Raw genomic sequence first — 16091 nt, 5'->3', positions numbered from 1 at the left:
GAAGGGCTGAGAGAAGCAAACATAGTGATAGTAAAAGGGAATCGCTCAGTGAAGTGCTTATGCTACACTGCTGCTTGGGGTTTGTTCATAAGGCAATCAAAACTATAGAGGGAATGAAACAAAATGACAGAATGTAGAAACTGTCGTGTTTATCTCAGTTTTACTTTAAAATTGTATAAAGTGCAGTGTTTCTTCATTCGTGTCTATTTATGCTATGTGATTTGATCTATAGATTGTAATGATTTGTTTTAAGAAATTAATGAAATACAGAGTTTTTTTCTTAGATAGATAGATAGATAGATAGATAGATAGATAGATAGATAGATAGAACATTGCACTAAATATGCAGAAAACGGCATGTTTCAGCAGTACTTGTTCAAGACAATACATTACTATATTATGTTTCAGGTAATCCCTCTTTGATTAGTCTTGTTTTTGTGTGTTCTGCAAAGAAATCCTTGAAATAACATGCCTTAAGCCCTGCGATGGTGTAACTGATCATGGTGAATAGTTTGGCACCAGGACATGGCACAACAAAGCACACTTGATGGAGACATATCTGCTAGTCTTTTCCCACAAAAAAAAACACACAAAAAGAATACCCTTTCCTTTTGTAATGTGCTGAAAATCGATAAGTATTGGTAGTGGGCAAGAAAATGTCTAAAAAATCTAAACGTTTTCCCTATCATGTTCCAAACTGAAGTCACCCGAAGGTGAGATGTTTATATAGATTTTACGGCTTAAAACTGTGTGTATTTATATTTACGTCTTATGACTTGGTATTTTAAGTTATCTTTTAGATATGTCATCAAGGCAATAATGTCATGTCAAAAATGATGCTCACGGTATCTCCGGTGACATCATTGATCATGTGGGTTCAATTTGCTATTGACGTAACGCATCCCATATAGACACAGAAGACACTTGGCTACATTATAAGAGAACTAATGATGTTGTGTAACCTGCGCAGTTATCACTTTACTGAGAGGATGTGGTTTACAGGCTGTTGGATCAGTCCAGATGAGTTAGGGTCATGAGGTTAACAGTGCCTATAGTCCACCTCAACCCAGTTTTACAATCTCATCCTTATACTACACTCATCCACTCAACTCAATTCATCTCTTTACCTGAAAGGATTTGCCTTCTATCCCATCCACTTGGTCCAAACCAATCAAGGTCTCTGGAGCTGGAAAAGGGGACATGACCAGCAAAGCACAAGAAAATCTAGATCTACTGTATAGCTTTTGTTTCATTTGGTTTGTTTGTTTTTAGTTAAAACAACAACAAAAAATAATACACAGTAATCACAAGTGTTTTGTTTGTTTGTTTTTAGTTTTATTTGCTTTAAAGTTTTGTTTGTTTTGTTTTCATTTGTTTTAGTTTTGTTTGCTTTTATGGTAACACTTTTCAATAAGGTTCCATTTGTTAGCATTTGTTAACTATTAACAATGAAAAATACTTATAAAGCATTTATTAACCTTTGGCCCTGTTAACATCTGGTGTTAAGATGTGTTTTGTGGAAACACTAAATACAGATGTAAACGGGGTCTAAAACGTTTTGAGCTTGTCCACTTTTGACAACTTCGAGAGGTAGTCGAAAACACATTCGACCGGAACTTTTATGTGGTCGAATGCATTCAAGCAGCCACAAAAGGCAGCACTGACCAAATGCGTAAATATTATGGGAAGAGCGCTAGACAGACGGGATTTAAACTTTGTCATCTGAAGACCTAAGTTCGGTTTGAAGATGAAAAACGTACCAAACACACGTTTCTATTACCATTCCTGATTTCTCACTACGTTCGGAGTGGTTACACGGCTGTCAGAGCATAAATAAAAGCTGCTGCTCTCTGTTTGTGCCATAGACCCTCCCCTCAAAGACATCAGGACAGAAGTGGCCGAAAGTGGACAATAGAGATGGATTAAAACACCAGGTGTAAACGGGTATGTGTCTGCCTCGCATCTTAAAGGTGCACTATGTAATTTTTAGCGGCATCTAGTGGTGAGGTTGTGAATTGCAACCAACAGAAGTTATGGTGGCAGAAAGGGAAATATGTCGTCGTCTGAGACAGCAGAGTGTAGCCAGTTAAGCAATGAGGTTTCATTACGAAGATAAATTAAGAAATTAGGTTAACTTAATTATTAAGTAAATCGATATGTTATTGCTAATATTATTGTTCCCTTTCATTCCGGTCACGTTCGATGTAGTCGGAGGTACCGTACTGATTTGGATCACGCTTAGGGAGCCTGTCATCTTCGAGTATTGATAAAATGAGCCAATGCACATTGGCGTGCGAGATTTGCATTTGTATAAATACGGAAGCGGATGCACGCACCATTTGTCTTTTGCTTCAGAGCCGATCGGTCTTCATGTCGATGTCTCTGAAGAGTGTTGATTCCTTCACGAGCGAGTGTGTCAGTGCTTCTTCTGGAAGGCTCTCCTGGTGCTGGTGGTTCTACAGCGCGAGTGCAGCAGTGATCGCCAGATTCTGAGCTCTCAACTGCTGTTTTAACAGCATTCTCTTTGTGTTTGTTTGTTTGACGGCTGGTTAGAGGGCGAAGAAGTGAGTGTTTCACTGGTACAGGCTGCACCATCCACTGTCAGTGTTGCCGCAGTCATTCCCCTGTGTGCTCCGGCACTGGTGAGAGTCCCATTTCCTGAAAGAGCAACACGGGTGTGTCTGCATCTTTTTCAAGATGCAATTCCACCCATGCGTTTCTGGATGCAGTCGTTCCCTGTCCCCAGCTGACGGTCACAATAGATGCATTACATGTTTGGGAATTCAGCACGTTGAAGCAGCTTTTGTGGATGGTTCATGTTCTCATTGCGGGAACATGACTATCTCGGTGTTGATATCAAGACTCGCCTTCATCCGTGAAGGTGGAGCCCGCATTCTCATGCCCCACTCTAGCGCCCCTTTTGGCCCACCCCAGAAGAGAGCTACCGCGCCGTGTGGGATGGGTGATCTGAGGATCACAGTGAGGGCTTCCCCACCCGGTAACCAGTCCCTGTGGGCCCCTCACTCCTCTGTCACATCGCAGCCGGTGGAGCTCCCTACTGAACGTGTTGGTCCCTCTGTAGTGGACCGACCAGCCGTTTCGTTCGGGGCTCCTCCTGAGGACAGGATGTCGATCGCTGCATCGGAAGGGGAGCTGGACTCTGGAGATGACGACTCTGCTGCGCTCCTTCTGGGAGAGTAGAGTTGCCCGAGCCGGAACCAGAAATGTCAGCTATGCTGAAACGGGCTGAAACTCGCGTGGAACCCTCCACCGTGTCCCAAACCATCTCGGTTGGATGATTGGGTTCTCGGGGCGGGCCGTGCTGGTCCTCAGCGCGCCGCCCCATTACCATTCTTTCCTGAAGTGCATGACGGAGGAACGGCGAAGGGTTGCGTGGCTATCCCTCCAGTGGAGCAGTCTGTCGCAATGCAGCTGTGTCCGGCGACCGCTACCTCTTGGAAGGGTGATCCCACGCCATGACGTTGCTGCAGGTCCACCAGGCCAAAGCACTCATGGACATGCACGAGGGTAGTCCAGACCGTGAGCTCATGGGTGCCCTCCGGGGCACGAAGGTTGCGGCTCGCGCGGTCGGTCTGGCGATGTCCACTCTAGTTGTCCAGAAGTGCCATCTCTGGCTCAACCTGGCCGATATGAGGGAGATCGACAAGTCTCGGTTCCTGGACTCCCCCATTTCCCAGGTTGGGCTCTTCGGCGACACGGTGGAGAACTTCGGCCAACAGTTCTCCACCGCCCAGAAGCAGATGGAGGCGATCCGGCACATCCTGCCCCGGCGGCCAGCTACTGCCTCCGTCGGTGGCAGATCCTCCCCCTGCCACCGCCTTCACTCCCGCTAGGCCACAGCAGCAGCCTTCACCCAGGCCTCAGCGTGGAGCCAGCCGCTTTATTCTTAGGCGCTACAAGACCAGGTGGCAAGCGCAAGCACAAGCGTCCCTGAGACGGGCCACCCAGGGATGGAGGAACGAGCTCTTCAGGAGATGGTGACCGCACCACTCCCTCCCCCGGCTGGCCGGGTGGAGAATCTTTGTTTTTTTTTCTGTTTCTCTTCGGCCGCTGGCTCCCCGGAGCCCCCACCCACATTTTCAAAGAAAGAGCAAATTCCTCTGTTCCTGGGTCCCAAGTGGGCCAGACTGGCAGTGTGCGACCCTGTAAAGCCTTGCCACCCTCAACCCCCTCTTGTATCACCAACCGGCAGCCAGGTGCGGTTTGAGGACCCGATTACGCCTTCTCACGCACCCCCTGCCGACCTGTGGAGACAGGTAAGTGTTGCACCGCACACTCAGACCACTCTTCGGGCCGCCCCCGGACCTTCCGAGTCGGGTCCCTGTCATCCACCTGGCTGCCCCACCCCGGGTACGTCTGTGGTGCCCCTGGTCCGCTTGGCCCGGTTCGTGGAAGCCTGTAAAGTGCTTCCCAACCGGTCCAGCTGGCTCCTCCACACCATCAGACTCGGCTATACAATTCAGTTCGGCCGGCGTCCACCCAAGTTCAGCTGTGTTCATTACACTTCGGTGTTGAGCGAACGTGCCCCTGTCGTGTGCACGGAGATCGCAATCCTACTTGCGAAGGATGCAATAGAGCCGGTCCCTTACGCTTCCACAGCCCGTACTTCATTGTACCCAAGAAAGGCGGTGGGGCCATCCTTAAAAATATTTTGGTTTGGAGTAACAGCAAAAAAAAAAAAAAAAAGGGTCGGTAGGTAGGTCTATTTTTTTTTTTTTTAAGATTCAATGTAAAAAAAAAGGATCATTTTGGTCATGGTGATTACGTCGGTATGAATTTAAACAAATTTACATATCGTGACGTCACTGACTGGGTCTTCAACCCATGCCTTCGGGCGCACCATTGCGAACCTCATTCTGATACAGGTTATAGACCACAAACAATTTGAAATCTTTGTCAAAAAAACATATTTATTCCATTAATTCCAGCTGCATTCATTTGGAAAAAAAAATAGGCTGAATCAATAAAAAATAAAAAAGAAGCCACTAGATTTTAATGAAAGTGGATTTTCAGAAGGAAACAAATAAATTAAAATGACTAATCTCACCAGCGCGCGCCGACCAATAAAACAGCGCGTTTGGCACCATTCGTTTACATTTGACCCATACTGTTACAAGCCCCCTTTCTGGTCTAGGGGCAGGAAAGGAGGGTAACAAAAAGTTGCAGGGAGAGAGTGAGAGATTTGACCCATTAACATCTGCTATTATTAACGGAAATCAGTGAGGTCAAATGGCTAGGAACTATAGGCCTATTAAGTATGGTGAACGTGATTTCACCAAGTACCACATGTTCCTGGATCAACATCGTTGTTGATCCTGGATCAACTTTCCAATCAACCAATCAGATTTGAGGAACAAGTTTACAGTTTATGTCAAGTTTAGGCTTAGAACCAGGGTGAAGTACTCAAACATCAGTGTTATTCACCTTTCATTACCCTCTGATTTTAGGGAAAAGTTATGGGTAGGGTTAGGTTTAGGGGTTGGGATTGGGTAAGGACTACATTTTGGGACAGGAATGTTGATCCAGGATCAACAAAATATGTTGATCCAGGACCATGTCTTACTTGGCAAAATCACGGTGACCTATTAGGTATAGTCCTGACATATTATGGAATGGTCGATTTTCTTTTGTGCTATTTAGTACATTTCGGTATGGCATGTGGTGTTTTATTCATACAGACGTATGAATGAACGTATGACGGCTCATACAGACGTATTTCACAAGCAGCCGCGCCGCAGCCATCATCACCGAGCGCGAACCATTGACAGTGAATGAAACGAAGCGAACGCACAGGCCATAGTGTGACATGCGTAAACCAATGGTGTAAACATAATCATAATAGATGACGCCACGGGTTTTTATTTAAAAGAAAGAACGTAGCCTACGCAATTTATATTCACAATACTTACTATAATATAATTTATATTATTTTATTGCATTTGTATTAGTTGTTTGAAGAGTAAAAAAAAATCGGTCGGTCTTAATGCAAGTTTACAACCGGCAAGTCGGTCGGACTAAAAGGGGAAAAAAATAAATAATTGGGTCGGTCCTAATTTGACTGGGTCGGTCGGGTTACGGCAAACAAGAATATTTTTAAGGATGGCCTGGGTTACGGCCAATCTTGGACCTGCAAGTCTTGAATCGGGCCCTTTACAAGCTTCCGTTCAAGATGCTAACGCAGAAACGCATTTTCAAATGCATCCGTGGTTTGTAGCGATCGACCTGAAGGACGCGTACTTTCATGTCTCCATCCTCCCGCGACACAGGCCATTCCAGCGCTTTGCGTTCGAGGGTCGAGCGTATCAGCAAAGTTCTACCCTTCGGCTGGCCCTGTCGCCCCGTGTCTTTACGAAGGTCGCGGAGGCGGCCATTGCTCCCATGAGAGAGCGTGGTGTTCGTATCCTCAACTATCTCGACGACTGGCTGATACTAGCTCAGTCTCGGAAGCAGTTGTGCGAGCACAGGGACTTGCTCCAGCATGTCAGTCAGTCACCTTTCGGGACCAGGTGGTGAACCTGCAAGCACTGCCCCTGGAGAAGGCAGACCCAGCCCTGGCTTTTCTCTGTCCCGTCCGCGCTCTGCGCCTGTACGTGGACAGAACGCAAAGCCTCAGGAACTCAGACCAGCTCTTCGTCTGTTACGGAGGCCAGCAGAAGGGAAAGGCTGTCTCCAAGCAGAGGTTGGCCCACCGGATAAGGAATGCCATCGTCTTGGCGTATCAATCCCAAGACGCACCATGCCGTATGGCATACTACCTACCACAAAACACAATATCTGCCCAAACACCAACCCTCAGGTCCTCGACCCCTCGATTTTGACAGAGAGATGTTTTGGCTGTTTTGGCGGGCAAACAAGATGGCGGATTAGGTGAACACTCCTGAAGCACCTGCTCGTCTGTAGAACAAAACTGCGCTTCAATTGATCTAATGATATTTAGTTGGCATTTACATGGGCAAGTCGAAATATAGACTAAAGTAACAGTACAGCGTATGGACGCTCCTAATATCACGAGAGGAGAGAAGAAAAAGTTGAAAGGAAAAGTTTCCGCGTTGCTACAGGAACAAGCAGGCATGGGGACGTCAAGGGCTGACAACGCTGTCTTGATTGCTGAATTAACTGAAGTTATTTCTACATTAATGGACGATAAGCTAAAAGAAATTACTGACAAACTCACAATTGTAGTGGCACAAAATGAGCAGAGACTCCAATTGGCAGAAGAGCGGATATCAACTATGGAAGATTCCGTCAAGATACTTCAAACCAAAGTGGCTGTAATGGAAACACAGCTGAAAACAGCAAACGACAAAGTGATCGATCTGGAAAGTCGAAGTCGTCGGGACAATCTCAAAATCCTGAATCTGAAAGAAGGAATCGAAGGGACTGACCTTAATTAACTTATTTATTTATTATTATTATTATTATTATATTGATTTCGTTGACAATAATTACATGATTTCTGTTAACATATAGGCCATTCAGAAGAAATGCACAATTTTGAGTCAGGTAAATCCAAACAACATGGAGCAGATGGTCGCTAGCCTATAACCATATGAATGACATTAAACCAAGCTCCATCATATTAGACATAATATCCTTAATAATTACAGCCTGTCATGGTGCTATATAGCTAGATATATATATTTAGAGATGTGAAGACACATTTGATTCATAATGTGGTTCTCACTCATCATTCGGGCCCTCGGGGTGTGTGTGCTGGTGAGGGCAGTTGTGCCGTCAGTGCTGGCAGCATAACACACGTTCAGGCTCATCCCTATTGAGAGCTGCAGGTACTTCTGCTCTGGAAGTAGGCTACATTTCTATACATTTCTATATGTATGTTCCAAACTGAAGTCACCAGAAAGTGAGATGGGAAAGAAGGTGTCTAACAGGAATGACCACAGCCACCTAGAATGCCTTCAGGGCAATATACAATATTTTCTGTCAAAGGGTACAAAGATAAGTGGGATACAAAAACAAACACGCTAGACTTATAATGGTCATGGTTCAACAATACAAAGTAAATAAAATGCACAAGCCTAAAGATTTACAGTGCTGGAAATATATTGTTCATTACTTTATTCTGAACCGTTTTGGGCTTTCATATCCAAATTTGCCAATTCATAGTCTTGCACATGCATGAAGAGGAAATCACACAAAAATCTCTCAAGCCAAAACCCCATCTTTGGTTAAAAACAATGCTTGCATTTATAAAGGTAAAGGTTGAAAGACAGCAACTAAAATGAGAATGCCTCTGGCAAACTTACAGAGCTCTTTTCCCACTGTGTGACAAACTGACAGCATGGGTGGAGTAAAGGGCTAAACAAGGGGGAGACACACTATTGATTACACAATATGACAGAAAGGCAGATTGAATGTGAAATAAATATTGAGATATTAAAAATGATTTATTTATAATTATTACTGGCAGGTCAAGGGTTTTTTATGTTTTGATTCAGTAGAATATATTCACAAAATAATTTTTACGTTACAGTTTTTCTCAGTCGCTTTGGTGCATTTCTCACATCACTATTTACATTTGCACAACAGTTAGCTTAACCTTCACAACATTTAGTAATTTGTGCACATCATAGTAGCAGTTTCTCATTCCTTCCAACAAATTGCAAATGCTTTTGGACATGCATCAATTGCTTTCATACAACTCTCTGCTGTTTTATAACATTATCATTTGCATGTCATGTCAGTCAAAATTAACTATACTTGTGAATGCTGAATAGTCATTCCATATAAAACCAATAGTCCTCATTTCATTGTTTGAGTCATCACATACAAAAATGTTGAACTAGTTGTCAAAATCTGTCAAGCAAATTTTACATTTTGTTCATCTTTTTTTATCCTAAATTGAACAATTTCTCTCAGGTGAACCTCAGCTTTCACTGATGAGAAGGGATGTGCATGAATGATTTACAGGTCTATGTATGTTGTATGTTCAGTTCCAATATGTACTGCAATATTGTTTACAGTTGTGCACAGCTCCAAAGGGAGTTTATGATTGTTGTAAATAAGGGTGTATTTTTTTCTTTTGCACAATGCTGTGAACAAATTAGAATTGCAAAGAGCATATGCAGTAAAAATGTGAAACATACATATTCAGTGTCTTGTACTCAGTTACCTCACTAAATACAGTAATGTGTAACTTTACTGTAGTTTTCATATGGCTGTGCAAATAGTGCTGTCTTGAGCATTTTCAGGTAGTGTCGCAAGATCTGACTTTTTTGCATTGGAAAACATTTACAGAGTAAACTGTTATAATGAAAACATGACAAAGCCATTTGACTATCTTGTTCATAAACAATGGTGTCAGGACTTTTCATCTTGACAAGTCACTTTCTGACTGACACTTTCATTGACATGAATACTTGCTTTTGAGGAATGAGCTATCCATTTTGAGCAAGTGACACGCTTTTGCAGGTTATCAACTAGGTTTTGCAGTTTGTACTAATTGTTTTGAGAACTGCATTAACTGTTGTGCAAATGTAAATAGTGATGTGAGAAAAACTGTAATTTACCCAAACCAGTTTTGCATGTTTAATTTGTAGGGTGTTGTGTCAAAATTAAATGTTAAAAGATGAACCTGGTACAGAATGTGAGGCAGAATAGATAGATAGATAGATAGATAGATAGATAGATAGATAGATAGATAGATAGATAGATAGATAGATAGATAGATAGATAGATAGATAGATAGATAGATAGATAGATAGATAGATAGATAGATAGATAGATAGATAGATAGATAGATAGATAGATAGATAGATAGATAGATAGATAGATAGATAGATAGATAGATAGATTGATTCTTAAACTGTTTTAAATAATATCAAATGTATATTTCTTATCTCTCCGAAAGGGAGTGGAAATGCTCATGATAACATAAAAACATGTCCAACATCATGCCATTTATGTTTCTTGAAAACATGAAGAAATTATATAGGTCTATCTTAAGAAGAAGCTCAAGTGTTTGTGTATGTCTCTGCAATTTGTCTTTAAAGAGGAGCTGAACTGAATAGCTGTCATTACCTTGGTTTCATCAAATGCCAAAGTGCACTTAAAAGAGGAATAGTAATCTTTCGTTCTCTCTGTTGCTGCAACATGATCTCATAGATATTATCAAAGGAGCTGAAGGTCCCACGGAAAAAAAGAAACCTTTCTCATGGCACTCCCATTAGGACATTGTCACATAGATTTTACTGCTAACATTTTAATGACTTGAAACTGCAAGTTATTTTAAAGTACTTTCTAAGTGCAATGTCCCTGGGGGACACTAGTGATATGTTAAATTTACCATGGATGGATTTCACCTTTTATTTCCTCTGATAATAATTCAAGTCCTCAGCCTACATTTAAACTCACACACAAAACATATTTAAATTGTTGAAATTATTAAAATATTTTTTTAGTATAAAGTGAATTATATCTAGTATCATATAATTCCCTATTGTTAAAGCATTCCATGAAACATTTCAGAGAATCAAAAACGAATTATTTATTCTATATCCAGTTGAATACACATTTAAATAATAAAATAATCTTAATCATTATATTCCAAAGGAAATTACTTATACACATAAAATAGCAGATTAATTTGAAACTGGATTTCATGAAGAATTTTTATTTATTTATTCCTGTGCGCAAGTAAAATCAATATATCATATCAGCCTGCAATCTGCAAATCCTATTTGAGAGGTTAAACCAGGGGCATTCCTCTTAAAAATGATTTCATGCTCAAAAGCTTTTTGAATCCTATTATTACTTGAATCATAATCTAGCGTAAATGTAAATGAACAAATAAAAAAATATTTCTTTCCCATTATTATAGAATTGTTTTACTAGTACATTCCAATATGTTTTTACCTGACAGAATGTGCTATAGGCTACTCATGTCTGGAAAGTTCTGTGAAAGTTATAATATAATATAATATAATATAATAACCTTTACAATAGGATATTCACCAAACATTATAAAGATGACTTTTAAAAAAAACAAATGGCAAGTTTTTTTTGGTCTAAGGAAGGATAGTCTGTCATTCATTGTTTAATGCAATACTGATGAGTTGTACGGGTTGAAAGCAAAGCAGTTGGTTTTAGTTTAGTAATAGTGTGTCATGAGTTAGCATGCCTGAGCACATGGTTAGTATGGGTGACTCGTGATTAGTGCGATAGCCCGCTATACATGAGAGAGGGTCATTTATGTAGATATTATTTGAGTATATAAGAGTTCATGATGTTGTTTAAGCTTATCTTAAACTTGCACATTTGGGTAATTTAACTCCTTCATGTCTGTTAACTGAGAATGCATTTCATTAGTCTTAATCAATCTGGTATTGACTTTATGGTAGGAAATACACCAGACAAGATTGAGTGAACATTGTTTAGACATGAGCATGTGATTAATATCTCAGCTGCATTGTTGTGTCATCAATTTCATACTGTCATAGTGGCCACTTCTAGGGCTGTGGTCAATGGCAAGCGAATTCATTCAAAAGGAGCAACATCTTTATCTAAAAGAATCAACCATGCAGTTGTGGTGGAAAATTTAAGCTGAATATTAAGAAAACCATGTTTTAATATTTGACCTTGTTTAACCTGCTAAATCTCTAAAACAATGTACTAAGACGTTCTGTATTTTACATGAATGTATGTGTGTCGAACCCCTGACTGTGTGTATAAATAACAAATATGGGAAATGAGACTAGACAGATGACTAAGTTAGAACTTGTGATCAATGAAGTAATCGTAAAAACAAATTCTTACCTAGTAACAGAAGGAATAACCAATCAAATGAATGTCATTATGCCATACCTCCCTATTGTATAAAAACTGTTGTTTCCGTGTTTTCGGAGGGATTCTCAATGGAAATTGTCTGAGATCCTCCGGCCTTGTTTATTCTTGGGAGATTCTCTGAGAAATGCTCGAGAACTCCTGGCCGTAATAAAGAACAGTTAAAGGACAATTACTCAAGTCTGTCTGTCATTAAAGCTGCGCAGCAATAGAACAAGTAAGTTAGATTATCGGCTCAACAGTAGTCGTCTGGAGACACGCTGGAGTATAGGTTTTAGACTCGGCAGTAGTCGTCTGGAGACATGTCGGAGTATAGTTAGGGACAAAAGGCTGTAGTCGTCTGGAGACACGCCAAAGGGTTAACGTAGCTAACGTCAAAAAATACATAGACGTGCTAGCGTATAAGTTATACTAGAATAGTTAGTCTTAGGGAGACAAATCTAAAATAGTTAGGTTTGAGGATAGAAAATTAATGACACAGTTCAAACCAAAAATGGGTCTGTCGCATTAATATGATCATTTATAAATGTAGGTAATGCGCAAGGAGAGGGTCATGCCTTCATTGATGTTATGAAAACAACAAGTAATGACATCAGCAGAGACAGAGAATCGGGGATAACAGCAACAAGCATTTTAAAAGAAAGGGATAGACTCAGTTGAACTAATCAAATGCACAGACATTCATTCAACCTGTGTCTATCTCAAGGACCTGCCAGGTCTTGCAAATATTTTTTTTTGCATCCAACCAAATAGAAGGGAGTTGGATTAAAAATAAATTGCTGGCTTTGCATCTTAATGTTATAAAATGTAAAAGTGTACAGTACACAGACTCATATCTCTTGAGTGTTGAAATGTCTTGGATGTTTGCATAAATGCATAATTTTGAAATGATTTAGAGTAATGGTTAATTTTTTATTTTTGCCTATATCTATTCTTACTCTTATTAATTGTATTCATTTATTTGTTAAGACTCATTGTTTCTATTGCTGCCAACAGCTAGAGCGTAATATAGTTCAATGAAATGTACTTGAATGTAATTAAATAAAAATTGTATGAATAAAACTACAGCAACTATCAGAGTTTTTTTCTCTAGTCTTATATAGCCTATCCTGAATCCAAAACCTGTAGGTTTTTTTATATTTATTTTTCATTTTGTATTTATTTATTTTTCATTTACAGGAAAAAACTCCTGTAAGAAAATATTTTGTTTCTGCAGGATTTTTTCACTTGTGCTGCACAGCAGTATGTTCAGTACAACAGAAACATGCAGGAACACCCAACACTAGTGAAAAATCCTGCAGGATTTTAAACTTCCTGCAGGACTGCTGTGCAGCACAAGTGAAAAATCAGGATACCTGCAGAAAATATGAAAATCCTGCAGGATTCCTGTAGGTTTTTTTGTAAGGGGGTTAAGGGTAAATATTCTTTTTGTAAAGAACATGAGATTTGAGTGTCACTGTGTCATAAATGCCACACGTCTCTATAGTGTGATGGGAAATGCTTAAAGCATAGACTGTAAAAAATAGGCTTAAAGTCACTTATGTTTACAGCCAGAGCCAGTCATTACTGTGAAAAAAAAAAGTGATACATGCACTGATGTAATGTGGGCTACTGAGCGTTTGTTATACACATGTATGCATGCCTTTATTATTTTGATTCAGAGTAAATACACCGTCAAGGAAGCCCTCACTGCAGCGCTCTCTTTTATTTAACCCTTGTGCTCCATTAGGGACATTTTTGGTCTTTTGCAGTTTAATTTCTTTGACCATTTTGGCTGTTTTAATGCAAATGGTATGTAATTTGGCAAAATTGTGACTTTTTAGATAAATGTAAAAAAAATTATCCCATTTTGCAAAATATGTATAACACACTCCGTGTAGAACAAATAGTAACACTCAGCACCATAATGGACAAAAATGTCCCATTGAAACCCATTAAAACGTCGTTTAAAGCCGGGGCCATCATTAATACACGAATCATGATTTATGTTGAAACATCCTTTCATTTTGAAGCAAAAGCATTATATTTGCATTATATAGTGTATTCCATCAGATGACGTCACTACATAGGTATTCCCTATGGGTGGAAATGCATGTTATTTTCCTGGTTTCCACTAGGGGCACTATTGACTGTGTTATGAAGCATTTTAATGGCTCAATGATCTAAAATTATGTTTCTGAGTATGTGTGGATGTCTGAGAGCAATGTGTGTCTGCGTTGACAAAAGTGTGTGTGTGTAGGGCCTAAATATAATACATGGTGTTTAGGCGAGTGACAAATCACAATATCCTGAAGGTCATATTTTACCCTTTCTGTCTACTCTCTCTCTCTCTCTCTCTCTCTCTCTCTCTGTGTGTGTGTGTGTCAGTGGTGTATGATGTGTGTGTAGGCGTGTGTGTGTGTGTGTGTGTGTGTGTGTGTGTGTGTGTGTGTGTGTGTGTGTGTGTGTGTGTGTGTGTGTGTGTGTGTGTGTGTGTGTGTGTGTGCGCATTTAGCAAGAGAAAGCGCTTCTCACTGCATTGTTTTCTTTCGGTTTGATTCATGCGTATTTTACGCACAGACATGAACCTTTGACACAGCTTCGTTTTTTTTTTAGCAGTCTATGTTTCAAAGTTAATTGATAATTTCTCACATACGTAGAGGCACAAACACAGCCATGCAGTCAGTCCTTAGACAATAATAACACCTTTCATCTTGCGGCAACACAAAGATGTAGCTGCGAGGGATCCAAAACAAAGTCTGCCTTTGTTTTGGATTAGACTAGTTGAGAAATCATAAGTGCGGTTGATGCAAAAGTTATAAAGCTGTGCACATCTTTGGTGCGGCAATTTCAAACTGAGCAGAAAATTCAGAGGAAAGTGGGTCTGCAGACACCCATGACAAGAGGAGGAGGGGGTGCAGTTTCTGCCCTAACAAAAAAAGAAAAATCTCCATCACCTGTTCAAAATGTGGCATTTACATCTGTAAGGAGCATGCATTGCAATTCTGCAGCTCCTGCAAATGAGCTGAAGAATGATTTTGTTTTGAAGTTTTGATATGTTTTAATAATAATAATAATAATTCATTACATTTTATATAGAGCTTTTCTCAGCACTCAAAGCGCTTTACATAGAAGGGGGAATCTCCTCAACCACCACCAATGTGCAGCTCCACCTGGATGATGCGACGGCAGCCATACTGCAAATTTGGCCAGGATTTTTTTGTGACCACAGAGAGTCAGGACCTCGGTTTAACGTCTCATCCGAAGGACAGTGCTCTTTGACAGTATAGTGTCCCACCATGTTAGGACCCACACAGAGCACAGGGAGAGCACCCCCTGCTGGCCTCACTAATTTTATGTTTATAGAATTAAATTGTTTATAGAAAAAATAAAAATTCATGTTCATGGTGATCTTGTAGTTTTGCTTTCTTTCTATAGCAAATTTTGATGTGTAGTGAGACAGGCACAGGTTATAATCACCTAGTAGAAATCAGGAAAATGTTTGCAGTACTACAGATGTTTGCAGTATGTCAATTATATGACACATGGTACCAACTGGTGGAAAACAGTAAAAAGTAAATATTTTACCCCAAGGCTTGGTAATGACAGGGTATTTGAATAGAAATGATAATTTTATGATATTATGACAGTGGGTTCAAAAATGGATATTTGAATGGGTTCAAATAGGACCAAATTTGTCCTTAACGCGCTATGTGTGATTTTTTGCAAAAATCTTACATATCACAAAAAAAATTAAAATGCACCAAAAACAATGTTGCCGCTAATCTTTGACATATTCAAGACTGTGATAATCCAAAGCTAAAGTTTTCTCTTTGCATTTAGTGTATGGAAAATAATTAAATTTTTGTGTTTTTTCCTCTTATACAAATTGATGGTATCGCCACCAAAACTGGTATTTAAAGGGTTAAAATCCTGAAATTAAATACATATTTGGTAGTTATGATGAGGACTGATGCTGGTTAAAAGATTTAACTTGGTAAAAGTGGAAAATAATAATAATATATAATATTTTAGGCAATGTTTAATATGTGGCCATTTTTGTCCATTAATGCACTCAACGGCGTAAAAAATCTAATGCAGCACAAGGGTTAATTCTTATTTAATCTTCTTATACGTCTTTTCAGGGGTATTACAATTTTGTTTTCGGTTTTATTTAGATTGTCATGTCAGTTTCATATGTGATTCAAAAGGGGGCGCCAGAAGCACGGCAAACTGCTGAAGACGCGGCGGCTTCCGTAAGTCACATTCTGAATGTCAGCTGTTTGCGGTTG

This window comes from Rhinichthys klamathensis, unplaced genomic scaffold (assembly GCF_029890125.1).
Source record: "Rhinichthys klamathensis goyatoka isolate OS25496 unplaced genomic scaffold, OSU_Roscu_1.1 h1tg000311l_1, whole genome shotgun sequence".
Lineage (NCBI taxonomy): Eukaryota > Metazoa > Chordata > Actinopteri > Cypriniformes > Leuciscidae > Rhinichthys > Rhinichthys klamathensis.
Note: the sequence above shows the minus strand (reverse complement) of the source record.